The 14,417-nt window shown below is 36.0% G+C and overlaps 1 pseudogene; it reads left to right on the top strand.

The window, feature by feature from the left end:
• The first annotated feature begins 3,970 nt into the window (after positions 1-3,970).
• On the top strand, positions 3,971-4,541 carry LOC123943211 (annotated as a pseudogene).
• Positions 4,542-14,417: the final 9,876 nt, after the last annotated feature.

Here is a 14,417-nt window from a genome sequence, read left to right as displayed (position 1 = left end):
GCACCACTGACCCATAGAGGATAAGAAAATTGGATTGTCTAGCTTCCTTAGAGAACAACAGCCTAAAAAAACCAATGTAATAATACTTGCCAACCCAACTTTGGCTCTGTACTTTTCTTACATAATGCTTTTAAAGTCTTTTAACTGATTTTTTAATCTGAAGTAGTGATATTATTAAAAATTTAAATCTAATTGTCAAAAGACCACTTTAACCTAGCTGGGATTTCATATGTTCTTTTTTTTTTTTTTTGAAGATTTTATTTATTTATTTGACAGAGAGACCACAGTAGGCAGACAGGCAGGCAGAGAGAGAGAGGGGAGAAGCAGGCTCCTTTCTGAGCAGAGAGCCCGATGTGGGGCTTGATCCCAGGACCCTGAGATCATGAGCTGAGCCAAAGGCAGAGGCTTAACCCACTGAGCCACCCAGATGCCCCCATATGTTCTTAATCTATGATCAGAATGTATGATGACTAATTCTTTTTTTTTTTTTAAAGATCTTATTTATTTATTTGACAGACAGAGATCACAAGTAGGCAGAGAGGCAGGCAGAGAGAGAGGAGGAAGCAGGCTCCCTGCTGAGCAGAGAGCCCGATGTGAGGCTTGATCCCAGGACCCTAGGATCATGACCTGAGCCGAAGGCAGAGGCTTTAATCCACTGAGCTACCCAGGTGCCCCGATGACTAATTCTTTTTTTAAAAAATTTGGAATTGCCTTTCATTTCTTGCTATAATCAGACTCTAATGGGGTTTCTCAACTTTAATGTGCACATAAATTACCTGGGGATCTTGTAAGAATGTAGATTCTGTTTCAACAGGATTGAAACTAAACTGGGTCTAAGATTCTGAATTTCCAACAATTTCTCAGTCAATACTGATGCTGTTAATGTAAGGATAACACCTTGACTAGCAAGACCTTGGACCTCACTTGTACTATCCCAACCCCAACCTTGTCTAGCTGATAGCATTCCTTTTAGTAAGTGAGATCAGGCCGGGAGACAATGGCAGAAATAGATGAGCGATTATAATCTTTTTAAAATATATATTACCTCATCCCCTAAAGAAACTGAAAATTTTTTCCCAAACAGTGGTTCTCTTGCAGGCAAGTTATTAGATCTGCTGAGATGTAAATAGGTTATTTTTTATATGCTATAAGCTTGTCTTAAACACTTTGTAATATTTTTTAATTAACATGTAGCAAGAAATAGGCCTCTGAAAGTTAAGAACCACAAAACAATAAAGAAAGTAAACCCTTTTGTCGAAAAGCTCCAATTCCCATGTTAACATCTCATTCACAGCCTAATCGTAACCCAATTAAGAAAATTAAGATAAGTAGAAACAGCTGGAACAGAAGGCACTCGGAATGAAGTGTACCCTCCACGCTCATTATTTGATGGAGATCATTACCCAACTCTACAGACAGTGTGTGATATTTAATATGATTGGGCTAATTTATATCTGAAAAGAATAAGAGCACCTATGTAAAGAAATGAATCGACCTATTAGCTCTGATTCTTTAAACACTCCACTATTTGATGTTTCAAATGTAGCCGTATGACACGCCTTGGTTATGTTGTTAGTCTCCTTTTTATGTCCCCTCATAGCTTTTCCTCTTACCTTTTGGTCATGGTATTGTATTCACCCTGTGAGTGTTGCAACCAAAGAGGCACTAGCAACAACACTGAGACGTCCAGTGTTCAATTTCATGTGTAGTTAGTGTTAAAGACAGAATGAAAGCCTGGTTTGAATTTCACACCAGTAGTTACACAAATATAGTCTTGCATTCAAGGATCTCTCACACTGAGGAAAAGCCTACATTGTTATAGCATGTTTTTTAATAAGACAAGTTATGCATCACAAAAGGACATTTTTTTTCTTTTCTTTTTCTTTAATCTATATGAGATGACGGATGTTAGCTAAACCAATTGTGGTAGTCATTTCACAATTCATGTAAATCAAACCATTGTGTTGTACACCTTAAACTTATACGGTGATATATGTCAATTATTTCTCAACAAAACTGAGGAGAAAAAGACCACAAACTATACTGTTAAAAGAAGTGACTTAAACTATTCAAGTCTTTCTTTCCTCGCATGCAAAGAATAGGTAGTAACCATGCATATCTCACAGAGCTGTTTAGAGGATTAACTGAAATAACTCATGTAAAACCCTTGGATTGTGCCTGGCCAATGCAACTTCTCAGTAAATACTAGCTATCTTTATGTATTGGGACCCAGCACATGGATTATTATGATTCATGATCTCTCCTCAAGATCAGCTCCTAGACAAGTTAAATACAGTGTAATTTATAGATTGTCCTGTGTGTATATACATGGATATCTCGCCATCCCAGCAGGCTCATCTACAATTACACTGTGGAGTTCATGAAAAAAAGTAAAATAAATGACAGGAAAAAATAATACTTCTGATATGTTCATCAGCAATATGAATATAAGCTAAAATATTAATGAAGACATAGTTTCAAATTATCTTGGTGTATTTCCATTTTAAATAAAAACTCAAAGATACTGGATTTTCTTGTCTGAGATCATGTGTAGTTGTTATCTATGGCTTCTGCATTCTGAGTAGATGGAGTAAGCAAAAATAATAACGCAATGGATTACATGATTTCTAAGGACTGCAAACTCCAGTTCCCCTCCACACACACACACACACACACACACACACACACACACTATACTATACCTTCAAGTATACATTTATGGGAAATATGGCCATCTAAAAAGTGACCCAAGCAGTCTAATAAATTTGAACTTTGTCTACACAGTACTAACAGGACTTTTCAATTTGATCAAGACTGTAAAACAACTCAGCAGTTTCATGAGAGGTAGGGTTGCTTCATGGAATTAGCCAGTGGTTCACTGAGCTCACTGATTAATTCAGTCAGTTTATACCATCTGGTAACCCTGGAGAGAGAGTGGTCCCAGGTCAGCACCTTCAAGCACTGCTCTGGTTTATACTGGAATGGTAATATGTTGGTGGGATAGCCATATTAGGATTGGTGAGGGTTCTCAGATTCTGCAAGAAAATGAGCTACTGGCTCTATTTTGCATTACCAAGAAAAAAAAAGAACAAAAACAGCAACAAAAAAGATGTGCTTTCTGGTACATATGTAATGTGTTATATCCACAGGATAAATGGGCTAAAATTCCATTTCTGATATAGCAATCTCAGATGGAGAAGAATAAAAATAATATATTCATGACTGTGACTAGATTTGCATTAACATAGCTAAAGGTAAAATTTTACCCCTTGTGTTTATGCTTCTTGACAATCTGGTACTTAATTTTGGGGGAATTTCTATTTCCAATATCCCCAGGCAATATGCATATATAGAAATGTTCAGCTACTTAAAAGTGACATGGAAGCAATTCTGCATATCTTTCATGACTAATGGAAATAAAAAAAAAAAAAAGAAAAAGCAGTTTCTAACTAGCTAAGCTTGACAAGCTTAGATTTATCCTTCACAAGCCTGATTATTTATAGCCCATTTATTTCCATACTAACTATAGAACGATGAAATAGTCAATGAAGTTTGACTATTATTTTGAAGATTTGTAACCAAATTACTTTGTACATTTTGTTTGAATTGTTTTTTCCCAATAAAGTTATTATTTTTTAAGAATCTAAGGAAAAATAATTGAACATGCATAGCATTAAGAAATATATAAACGTTCTTAAAGAACAAGAATAATTTCAAATAACATTAGTGAATTTAAAAATAACTGGTGCTTTTTAAGGGACCATTATGTAGCAATTAAATATATAAGTTAGTAAGTACTGAGAGAATATAAGATTATTAGGAAAAAATAAAAATACAAAGTCTTCATGAAATAGCCATCCATACATCCAGCCTTGGAAAGGCTTTCCTGGGCTCCCTGACTCCCCTCGGGCTCCCTCTGCCCTGCTTCCCTAGCTCCCACCAGCAGTGTGCAGTCCTACCTCCAATTCAAATGCTCATCTGGAGAGCTGGAAACAAGTGTGGGGCCTCTGGGATCACTGTGAACCTTGTGGAAGAGGTTCAGGGAGCTGGGAGGAGCTTCCACAGCTGCTGCTTTCTGTGCATGGATTGCAGGACAATTTTAGATGGCACAGTGGCAGTGGTGCATGATGAAGAGACCTACTTGCAAACCTTGCAGTGGAAAGAAGGATGGGCTGAAAGGCTATTGTTGCAGCCAGGGCACTGGCGCACTCAACATGGACAGCGAGGAGAGGCTGGATATCAAACCCAAGTGTGTTCAAACTCACATGGCTACAACACACCCAAACACTTCCAAATTTGCTCAGAAATACAGTGGCACTGAAAAATGTCCCACATGTAGGGATTTTGAATATGCTGCTAAGAGGATAATTGGAACTGGAAAGCCCTATTACAAAAACTGTTTCCTAGGTGCTGACTGTGGGAAAGATCTTGACTCAACAACTCCAAGATGAAATCTATTGTAAAGGATGCTATGCAAAAAACTCTGGGCGTCAGGGATTGGCTATGGTTATGGAGCAGAAGTCCTTGTTCATGCTCAGTAAAGATGTACAGCCAGAACTGAGATCATATGCTGAGAAACTCTACATAATCTAACATGAAGCTACTGTAAAATTCTATGAACACATAGGTCCTATTTCGCTGTCCATAGATTGACTTACTGACTAGCAGAAAGAGAGCACTGTATCCTTTTGCTTTATTTATCAGTATTTTCAAGAGCCATTTTTTTTAATTTTTAAAATTTTTTATTATTTATTTATTTAACAGAGATCGAGAGAGAGAGAGAGAGAGAGAGACTGCATAAGCAGTGGAAGTGGGAGAAGCAGAATCCACACTGAGCAGGGAATCCAATGCAGAGACTCGATCCCAGGACCCTGAGATCATGATGAGAGCCAAAGGCAGGTGATTAGCCAACTGAGCCACCCAAGCTCCCTTCTTTTACATTTTAAAAAAAAGTTCAGCTTGAAAGTAAAAAGTATCCCTATGTAATATTTACTATTTAAATATAATATTTCAAAAACATTTATTTTTTAAATTTTTATTTATTTTTTCCCAGCATCATTGTGATATAATTGACATACACCATTAGGTAAAAGTGTGTAATATGTTGACTTGGTATAATTACATATTGTAAAATGATTATTAATATTAAAGAAATATGTTATAACTTCTATTCCATTAAAAGTTTCAACCTTATTTGCATGTTTTATATTGGGGCAGGATTCTATGTTTCATGAAAATGTTTAGCATCCATAAGTTTTATCTGGCTTAATTTTCCCATCCACCATTTTAAACATATGAAGGCCATAAAAGCCATCAAAAAAAAAAAATCTACAGATTTTCTGAGAGGTCAAAAGCTGAATTTGAGGAGTCCTCATAATTGTCAGGGGCTACAGAAAGGATTACGGTAACTCGGAGAAGATTTCCAAGAAACATATACTTTCTAGGAAAAGTAGAACTTGATTTTTTCCCAATGTATTCTTGATATGTCCTTCATACCATATTTCATTGAAAACCACCAATTCTGTTCATTCTCTTCAATACGTAGTTTAAAACCTATTTGAGATTTCTCTGCTGATTTTATCAAATCCAAGTCCCTAATTCAGTGTTCTCTCCCCCAACAATGGACTTTGAAATCTGTTTATTCTTTTGCCTATGATACCCCTTTTTGTTTAGAACAGTCTTCCTCTTCCATTCTTCCAATGAACTCCTATTCCTTCTTTTAGACTCAGTTTTGCTCTCACTTCGTCTAAGTCAGAATGGCTATGTTATATTGTAGTAACAAATAATCCCCAAATCTCATGGCTATCAACATCAAATATCTGTGTTTCATCCATGTTATACTTTTAATGTAAAGGGGCAGGAAATTCTGTTAAATGCAGGTCCTTAGGGCTGGTAGAGACCCTATTTCTTCATTTCAGGATTGAGATATGGCAATTCATAGGGAAAATGCAACAGAGGACGCACTGGCCCTTTAGGATTCCACTCCAAAGATGACACGGTGTCTCTGTCCATATTTCATAAATGGCCAGTCACATGAACATACCTGACTCAAACAGGAATATGAAGAGTACAAACCAATGGTGTGTCCTGTGGAAGGACCAGGCATTTGTGATCATCATTTTGTAATCAAGGGAATAAAAAGTGCTCTGTATTGACTGGAAGTGATTATGCTGAGTGAAGTAATTCAAGCAGAGAGAGTCAAGTATCATTTGGTTTCACTTATTTGTGGAGCATAACAAATGACATGGAGGACATTGGGAGATGGAGAGGAGAAGGGAGTTGAGGGAAATTGGAAGTGGGGGTGAACCATGGGAAGTCTCTGGACTCTGAAAAACAACCTGAGGGTTTTGAAGGGACGGGGGTGGGAGGTTGGGGGAACCAGGTGGTGGGTAATAGGGAGGGCACGTATTGCATGGAGCACTGGGTGTGGTGCAAAAACAATTCTACATGTATATCCTGAGTGCGAATCTACGTCTAACAATTTCCAAGTTATTAATTACTAATAAGTATAATACATTATCCTGGTTCTTGAGAACAGGAAATCAACCTTCAACCATAAGGTAATTAGCCACTCTGTCTCTAACTTGCAAAATTAGAACATGCTTGAAGAATCAATAGGCCTTTGAGGTGATTTTTTTCTTTTTTAAACTTTGAGGAAAAACATTTCAGCGAACAGTGAGCTTGCATAGTCAGGAGTAAGACAGCATTAAAAATAAGTAGAAAGTGGTGCCTGGGTGGCTCAGTCAGTTAAGTAGCCAACTCTTGATTTTGGCTCAGATCTTGATCCAGGATCCTGGGATTGAACCCTGTGCCAGCCTCTCTGCTCAGCAGGGTGTCGGCTTGTGGATTGTCTCTCTCCCTCTGCCACCGCCCCCGCACTCTCTCTAACAATAAATAAATACATCTAAATAAATAAATAATAAACATAAGTGGCAAAAGAGAGCACAGAGTAAGGAAAGACCTATTTCCTAGCTAATTAACCTACCAATTTCTAAGTCAGGGATACATTCAGACAAATTGAAAACCTTGTCATAATGTTGAGGAGGAAGATAAATTTTCACACTAGAACATCTAAAGCATAAATGAGATCTCATAAAGAATTACCATTTTATTTTTGATTCTGGCATAGTAAAACACCCACAAAAGGGAAACACTCTCTTCACTGCCCAAATATCGGAGACTGTGGAGGTGTTAATGACAGACCTGATTATGCACCAAGAGAACAGTAACATCTGCACACAGGCAAAGATTCCCAAAGGCTGACTGACAACTCTCCTTTAGCAGATAGTTCTTGGAAAGGAAAAACGAGTTTCTGTTATCACTTGTCACCACTTCTCTAATGAACACTGCCTGTATCTGACTGGTAATCCCTCACCCATCCCCCACCGCTGCCCCCAAGCTGTGCATAGATATGGCTATAGAAAAATGCTAGGGAGAAAACCTGTCTTGTGCTGGTGCCATATGTGTGCCTAGCATACAGATCCTTTCTTTCTGGGTGCTAGGCATATGATCACATGGTTTTCTTGGACTTCTATGCACCATTTTGCAATTAGCTTTATGTTTTACTATTTGCATTTGTTTCACTGAGGCTTATAGTGTAAGTTTTTACCTAACTTAATCTTCCTGTTTACTTCTTTAAATATATGAGGAATGCTCTAAGGTTAATAGAGTTACATAGACATATGGCAAAATCACTCTGAAGAAACATAAAGGATGAGTCTTAAGAAAATGAAATCACAGGGCGCCTGGGTGGCTCAGTGGATTAAAGCCTCTCCCTTCAGCTCAGGTCATGATCCCAGGGTCCTGGGATTGAGTCCCGCATCAGGCTCTCTCTGCTCAGCCTCTCTCTCTTCCTCCTCTCTCTCTGCCTGCCTCTTGGCCTACTTGTGATATCTCTCTGTCAAATAAATAAATAAATAAATAAATAAATAAATAAATAAATATTTTAAAAATGACCATATTTAAAAAAAAAAGAAAGAAAGTATAATCACATTTTCATTTGTGTAACAAGGAAGAAGGTCCTGAACTCTTCTTAATACAATTTAAAATAAAATTTAAAAACTGTAAATTAATCAAGTAAAGATACTGTATTGATTCTTATGTATTGCAATTCCATTAGCATTTTTGAGCATTGTGGATTCTTAGTAAATATTGCCTCATGAGGATATGATCATCATTGAGTGAATGATGCTAATAAAGTGTCTAAATAATTTGGCAAAGCTATAGCTAACTCAGATTTACCCTACTGCTTAACACCTCTGAGGAACTCTATGAGGATAGGCAAGAGGACAAAATTATGTGGTATTTCTCATTAAATTATTTCTCATTAAATTAAAATTATGAGGTATTTCTGATCCTGATCTACTTTACTGTGAACACTTTACAGGCACTTACTTTTCAATGCCTTTCTAGCATTGCATACCATGGTGCTCTTTCATGTATAAACAAAACAAAATAACATAAGACAAAAATCTTAGGATCTCTCTCTCCTCTCTATATTTATAAAATACCATATCCTCCATTGTCTTTTATTTAGATGGAACAAATTGGGTTATTTTAAAAATCATAGTAACAGGAAAATTGACCTTAAATTTTTCACTTCTTTTGGCCTTCAGCATAGTGATTAGCTAGCAATAGACTTGTTTTATCAGAATAATAATAATACTTTTATAACTATAAAAGACTATCCCTGTAAAAGTCAAAAAAGGGAGTAGTCAATGATAAAGGCTATAATTTTAAAGACTTGTGCTCTGGTTTGAAAAATATTCCCTTTTCTTGTGATAATTGTAGAAGTAAAACACAAGATGGTAGTATCTCTCTGAATTTTGGTAAATGTGCAAATCTGATCAACAGAAATATAGTAACTATATTTTATTTGCTGGTACAGGTCCATATTAAGTAATCAGTTTTAGCATTTACCTGTGAATTTCTATTAAAAAGGAAAGAAAAGAAAATTACTGTTTGTTACCATTCACAATTAAAGATTAAGTACATATAATTTGTAGGGACCATATAACACAATAAGGATAAAGTAGTAAAAGTGGCATGGGTCTTAGCATCACCTAGAAGATATAAAAAGAAGTAACTGACACAGAGACAGATGAATGCCACATGAAAGAAGTAGAGATACTTTGTTATTGGGGCTACCTATGGGATGGTGTGTGACAAGGCTTGACCGAAAATGTAATTTTGAAGTAGATCTATAGACAGATAAGTAGTTTAATAGAAGGTTGGAGATAGAGAGCAAATGTCTGAGGGGTGTGTGTGCATGCGCACGTGCATGTGTGTGCGTGTGCACATGTGTGCTGTGTTTTAAGACCCAAAGAGCAGTATGAGTGGCTGAAGGAACAGAAGAAAAGGGCCTAGTTATGAAAGCCTTATAAACTATATTAAGATATGAAAACTTTACCTAAGAGCAGGACTGGCTCCATAATTTGCAAAATAAGAATATGGAACTCTTTGTTCAAAGATTAAGAATTTCAAGGGCACCTGGGTAGTTCAGTCAGTTAAATGACTGACTTTCGGTTTTGGCCCAGGCCATGATCTCAGGGCGCGGTATCAAGCCCCATGTGGTCTCTGCACTCAGCAAGGAGTCTGCTGGAAATTCCCTCCCTCTCCATCTCTGTCCCTCCTTCCTCCACCCACTAAAATAAATAAATAAACCTTAAAAAAAGAGAAGAATTTCAGATGATAGAACAGAACATTAAATCAAATTTGGGGCCCTTCTAAAAGCAGGATTTGTGCACACTCATGTCATATACCCAAGAAACTGGTCCCATCTAAGAATAACAGAAAACTATAAAAGTTTTTAAGTATTAGAATACTAAAAGGTCATTTTAGTTTTAGAAATATCCCTTGTAGCTTGGAAGGGAAGCCATATTGAAGCAACAAGACTTGCCTGAGGGCTATAAAAATTCAAATGATAATCTTGGCATCAACTATGGTAAAGGCCATAAAAGTAGAGTGAATTATAAAATTTGAGGATGTAGCATTTAGAAGGGAAAAGACAAGAAATATGATAGATTGATGGGAGAAATAGAGAAGCACGCTCAAGAATGAATCTTAGACTATGTTTGAGTAAAAGGAATATAAGAAATGGAAAAGTATTAGGATGTAAAATAGTATTCCCATTTAATTGAAATTGCAGTGACCAGTTGTATTTATGCTATGAAATAAAAAGAAATATATTCTAAAAATAGAAGCTAAGAAACCATTGGTATTTCTAAAAGAATTTGAATGGTGGAATTTTTGAGAAAATTTACAGAGACTATGTACAGTGAGTAGAGAATAAGAAGAGAGTCCAGAGAAAAACTAACATGATAATGATATGCAGAAAAAATTCTGAAACAAGGAAGGAAGGAAAGAAAGAAGGAAGAAAGGAACATAGGGAGATAGAGGTGAAAAACTAGAAAAGTAGGTGTTATAGAAGCCTATGGAAATGTTTTTCAAGAAGAAATGTGTTGTCAATGGTATAAAGATTGCCAAAAAGGTCAAGTAAGGTAGGAACTGAAAGGAATTTTGTGATGAAAAATTCACGGTGGCCTTAATGAAATTGGTTTCCAAGAATGTGTGTGTATGTGTATGTAAGGTGATGAGGGGAAAAAACAAAACAAAACAAAAAAACCTAAACTGTGAGGGGCAGTTCCAGGTGACTGGCTCTGAAGAGGTCAGAAATGAGGTGATCACAAAGCAGGGCTGAGAAGAAAGACTAGGAATGAGCATTGGGCAGTGGTGATAGGGAAGGATGAAAGAGAGAATGATGGTTCCCCAAAGATGCTTATATTCTAAGCCTGAAAACTGTGAACATATTACCTTACATAGCAAAAGTGACTTTGCAGATGTGATTAAGTTTAGTATCTTGAGATGGAAGGATATTCCTGGACTATAATCATAGTATTCTTAAAAGAGGAAGACAGGAATGTCAAAACCAGGGAGGAAGAAGTAAGGATGAAAGCAGACATTGAATTCAGATGCTTGCTAACTGCGGGTTACAAGCAAGAAATCCAAGCAGCCTCTAGAATTCAGAAGAGGCAAGGAAACAGATTCTCCCATAAATCTTTTTTTTTTTTTTAAAGATTTTATTTATTTATTTGACAGAGAGAGAGATCACAAGTAGGCAGAGAGGCAGGCAGAGAGAGAGGAGGAAGCAGGCCCCCTGCAGAGCAGAGAGCCCGATGCGGGGCTCGATCCCAGGACCCTGAGATCATGACCTGAGCCGAAGGCAGTGGCTTAATCCACTGAGCCACCCAGGCACCCTCCCATAAATCTTTTATAAGGAACAGAGCTCTGCTGACACCTTGATTTTAGTCTGGTTTAAGACTGATCTCAGACCTCTGAGCTCTATAACTGTGAGACAATAAATTTATCTTTTTCTAAACCACAAAGTTGGTGGTCATGTGTTACAGTAGGAATAAGAAAATAATACAGACAGAAGATATTAATAGGGAGAAAAAATGTAAAATATGGGAAAAGGGGGAAATCAATAGTGGGATAGTTCTAAGAAGAAGGAGGAGATGGAATCTGAAGCCAGTCAGAGGAGTTGAGTCTGGACAGGAGGAAGCAGAGGACAAGGGTGCAGAAAAGCCCAGGTTTTAAGAAGTTAGAAGTAGGTGACATATAACAAGAGGGAAAACGGTCATATGGGAGGTCTGAGAAGAGAAATGGGGTTTCTAGACTAGACTAGACTAGATTAGAAAGAAGCCCTGGAAAATGTACAGAATTTCTAGGAAGGGTTGAAGGCCTTTGTGGAGATGGAAGTCTACCCATATAGATCAGCACATGCCTACTTGGTTGTGTGATTTTGTCTAGGATTGTTCCTAAGTTCAGATTCAGAAAAGTCAGAGGGTTGGATTGATTTTTAGGTGAGGTATTAGAGCAAAGTAAATTATACCACTGGCAAGATGATGGCTACAAGGATTGGTCATGCATTCTCAATCTATTTGCTCTTATCTGCTACTATAAGATGTTGAGACATTTACCCAAGGAAATACAGCTAGTAGGAAAGGCAATATTGCACTCACAATCTCCCTCTCATCCTGATCTCAAAGTTCATATTCTCAGTTATTTCATCATGTATCTGTCATCACACAGCATCATTAGTAGGGTTGTAGGAACTAGTGGTGGATAACAAGAGATTAAGGAAGAAGAAACAAACCGATCAGAATAGCCACAGACTCATTTTTGTTCCTTCAAATAATCTTGAGTAGATTATTTGAACACCAATTTAGAATTATTCTCCAATTCATAAATATAACTATTGCTATCTACTTGGGTTGCCTTGCTGCTTGGTATGCAGAATACATACTATGCATAGATTTCATTAATTAAAAAAGGTTACTATTTTGAGAATATGTTTTACTTTACTGGTCATGACTAAATGCGGAAGAAACTTCCAAGGTTTTATTTAGATATATATTTTAACACAAAATTATAAAAAGTTCATTATCTGAATTTCCTTAAAATAGTTAATGTGTAGATTCAGGCTTAGGAAGAGCAAGAAGCATTCATTTCTGTTTTCTCAGGATGCCTGTCTTTAAAGACCTATTTTACCATTTTCTTGATCAATGAGTAGTTTTCTTGATCAATGAATGTAACTTCCAAGCCCCAACAGTAGGCATATGTATGCATCTGATTCATCAGTTCTTCATTCCATGGATGAGTAATTAGTCCAAAAAGCAGCCTATGGCCCAAGCTGGGCTAATAAGAAAATTTCTTGGGATTTTCACTGAAGATATCCGGAAAAACACATGCTTCTTATTTTCCTTTCTGGCATGCCAACCTCCAAGGAACATATAAATTGGCAGTTGCCTGGGGCAACTTGTTGCTTTACTTGAACAGCATCTTTCTGAGAATGAATTCAAATAGAATAGAGAAAGGCAGAGAAATAAAGAGCTCTCAACAATTGAATTCCTGAAGCCAACCAGGCCTGAAGACAGTGCATCCTTTGAGTCATTAAGTTCTTCTTGTGCTAAGGATAGATTGAGCTGTGTTGTCGTTTGTAACCATGACTGAAAAAAGATAGTAAGTGTATTTTTTTCTTTTTTGCCTTTATTTACATTAGTAACTCAATGGAGACTCAATGGAAAAAAATCTGTTAGTTTGCTTTCTCTTTATGAAAGTCTTAATCACGCTTCCACTTCAACAATGGTTTCACATCAGAGATTATTTTTTAAATAGTTTCAAGTGCAGTGAAACTTCTCTAACAGCGAATCTCTGTCTATTCAAATTGTAGTACAGGAGATGCATACAAGTGATTATGCTATAAAAGACTAAAAGTATGAACTTAGAAATATAAATTAAAGCAAGAGTAAGTACAAAGTTACAATTAGAAATTTGAGGAAATAATGTTTTCTTTTTTTTTTTTTTTTTTTTTTTTGAAATAATGTTTTCTATTCACCAGGATTATGGCTAACCTGTCTGTATAGTCATACAATCCAAAAACATAATATATTGAAAGTAATGAATTTTGGAAATTTTAATTCTATTTGTTAAAGGTGAAAACATTTTCATACAGCTTATAGGAATTTATATTTCTATATTTAAGCTCTTTCTTACAGGGTAATTTTCTCTATACATCTCCCTAACATCTACAAGGCAAGTTAACATTTAAGAGTGTACATCATAACTTATGCAATATTTAAAAGCATTTTACAATATTAAAGATAAAATTTTTATATATTTAAGATCAAGTAATATGTAAGCTCATGTAATTTTTGCCCACTATACAGATAATTAAAATTCATGCTAAATAACTATGATTATATTTCCCAATTAATAACCTTAGCAAACCTATTGTAAGAAAGAAGAATATCAACTATCACATTTAGCTTTGTCAGAAAAACTTTCCAACCTCTGTAACCTAAAGATTATTAGGGAGCTTAAGAATTTTAATTGAGACAAATTCATTGGTCACCAATTTGTGGCTTAGCTGACTTCCATTTTTCAATGACTGTTTTTTGTCATTTTAAGAGTACAATAGAGTGCATTGGTATAAATAAAGCAAGATAGAACATGTTAGTATGCAGTTAAACCACTGGTAATATTGAAAATATAGTCTCTGTGGTAGGGGATATACTAGTTAAGAAAACACACAAACACATGCATGCAAATATGTATAGTAATACAACAACAAGGAAAGTTCAGTCTTGATGTTCTCCTAAGAGTTAGTAGGCAAAGGAATTAGATCATTTCCCGAAGCCTTTTTTTTCTGTATAATCTCCCTTCCACTCATTTATTACAATATTTTGGTTTGTGCTTACATTTACTATCGCTATTAGTAATTTTCTAAAATACTTTTATTTTCAATAATCTATTGTATTTAATAATTGTCATTTGTGAATGTTAAAAAAGACTACAGCCTATTTTTTCTATTTATTTTTGAATTTGTATTTCATCATACTCTTAACTAGGTGCATATT

Source organism: Meles meles, chromosome 6, assembly GCF_922984935.1.
Source record: "Meles meles chromosome 6, mMelMel3.1 paternal haplotype, whole genome shotgun sequence".
Classification (NCBI taxonomy): domain Eukaryota; kingdom Metazoa; phylum Chordata; class Mammalia; order Carnivora; family Mustelidae; genus Meles; species Meles meles.
Note: the sequence above shows the minus strand (reverse complement) of the source record. Positions and strands in the feature narration are given on the sequence as shown.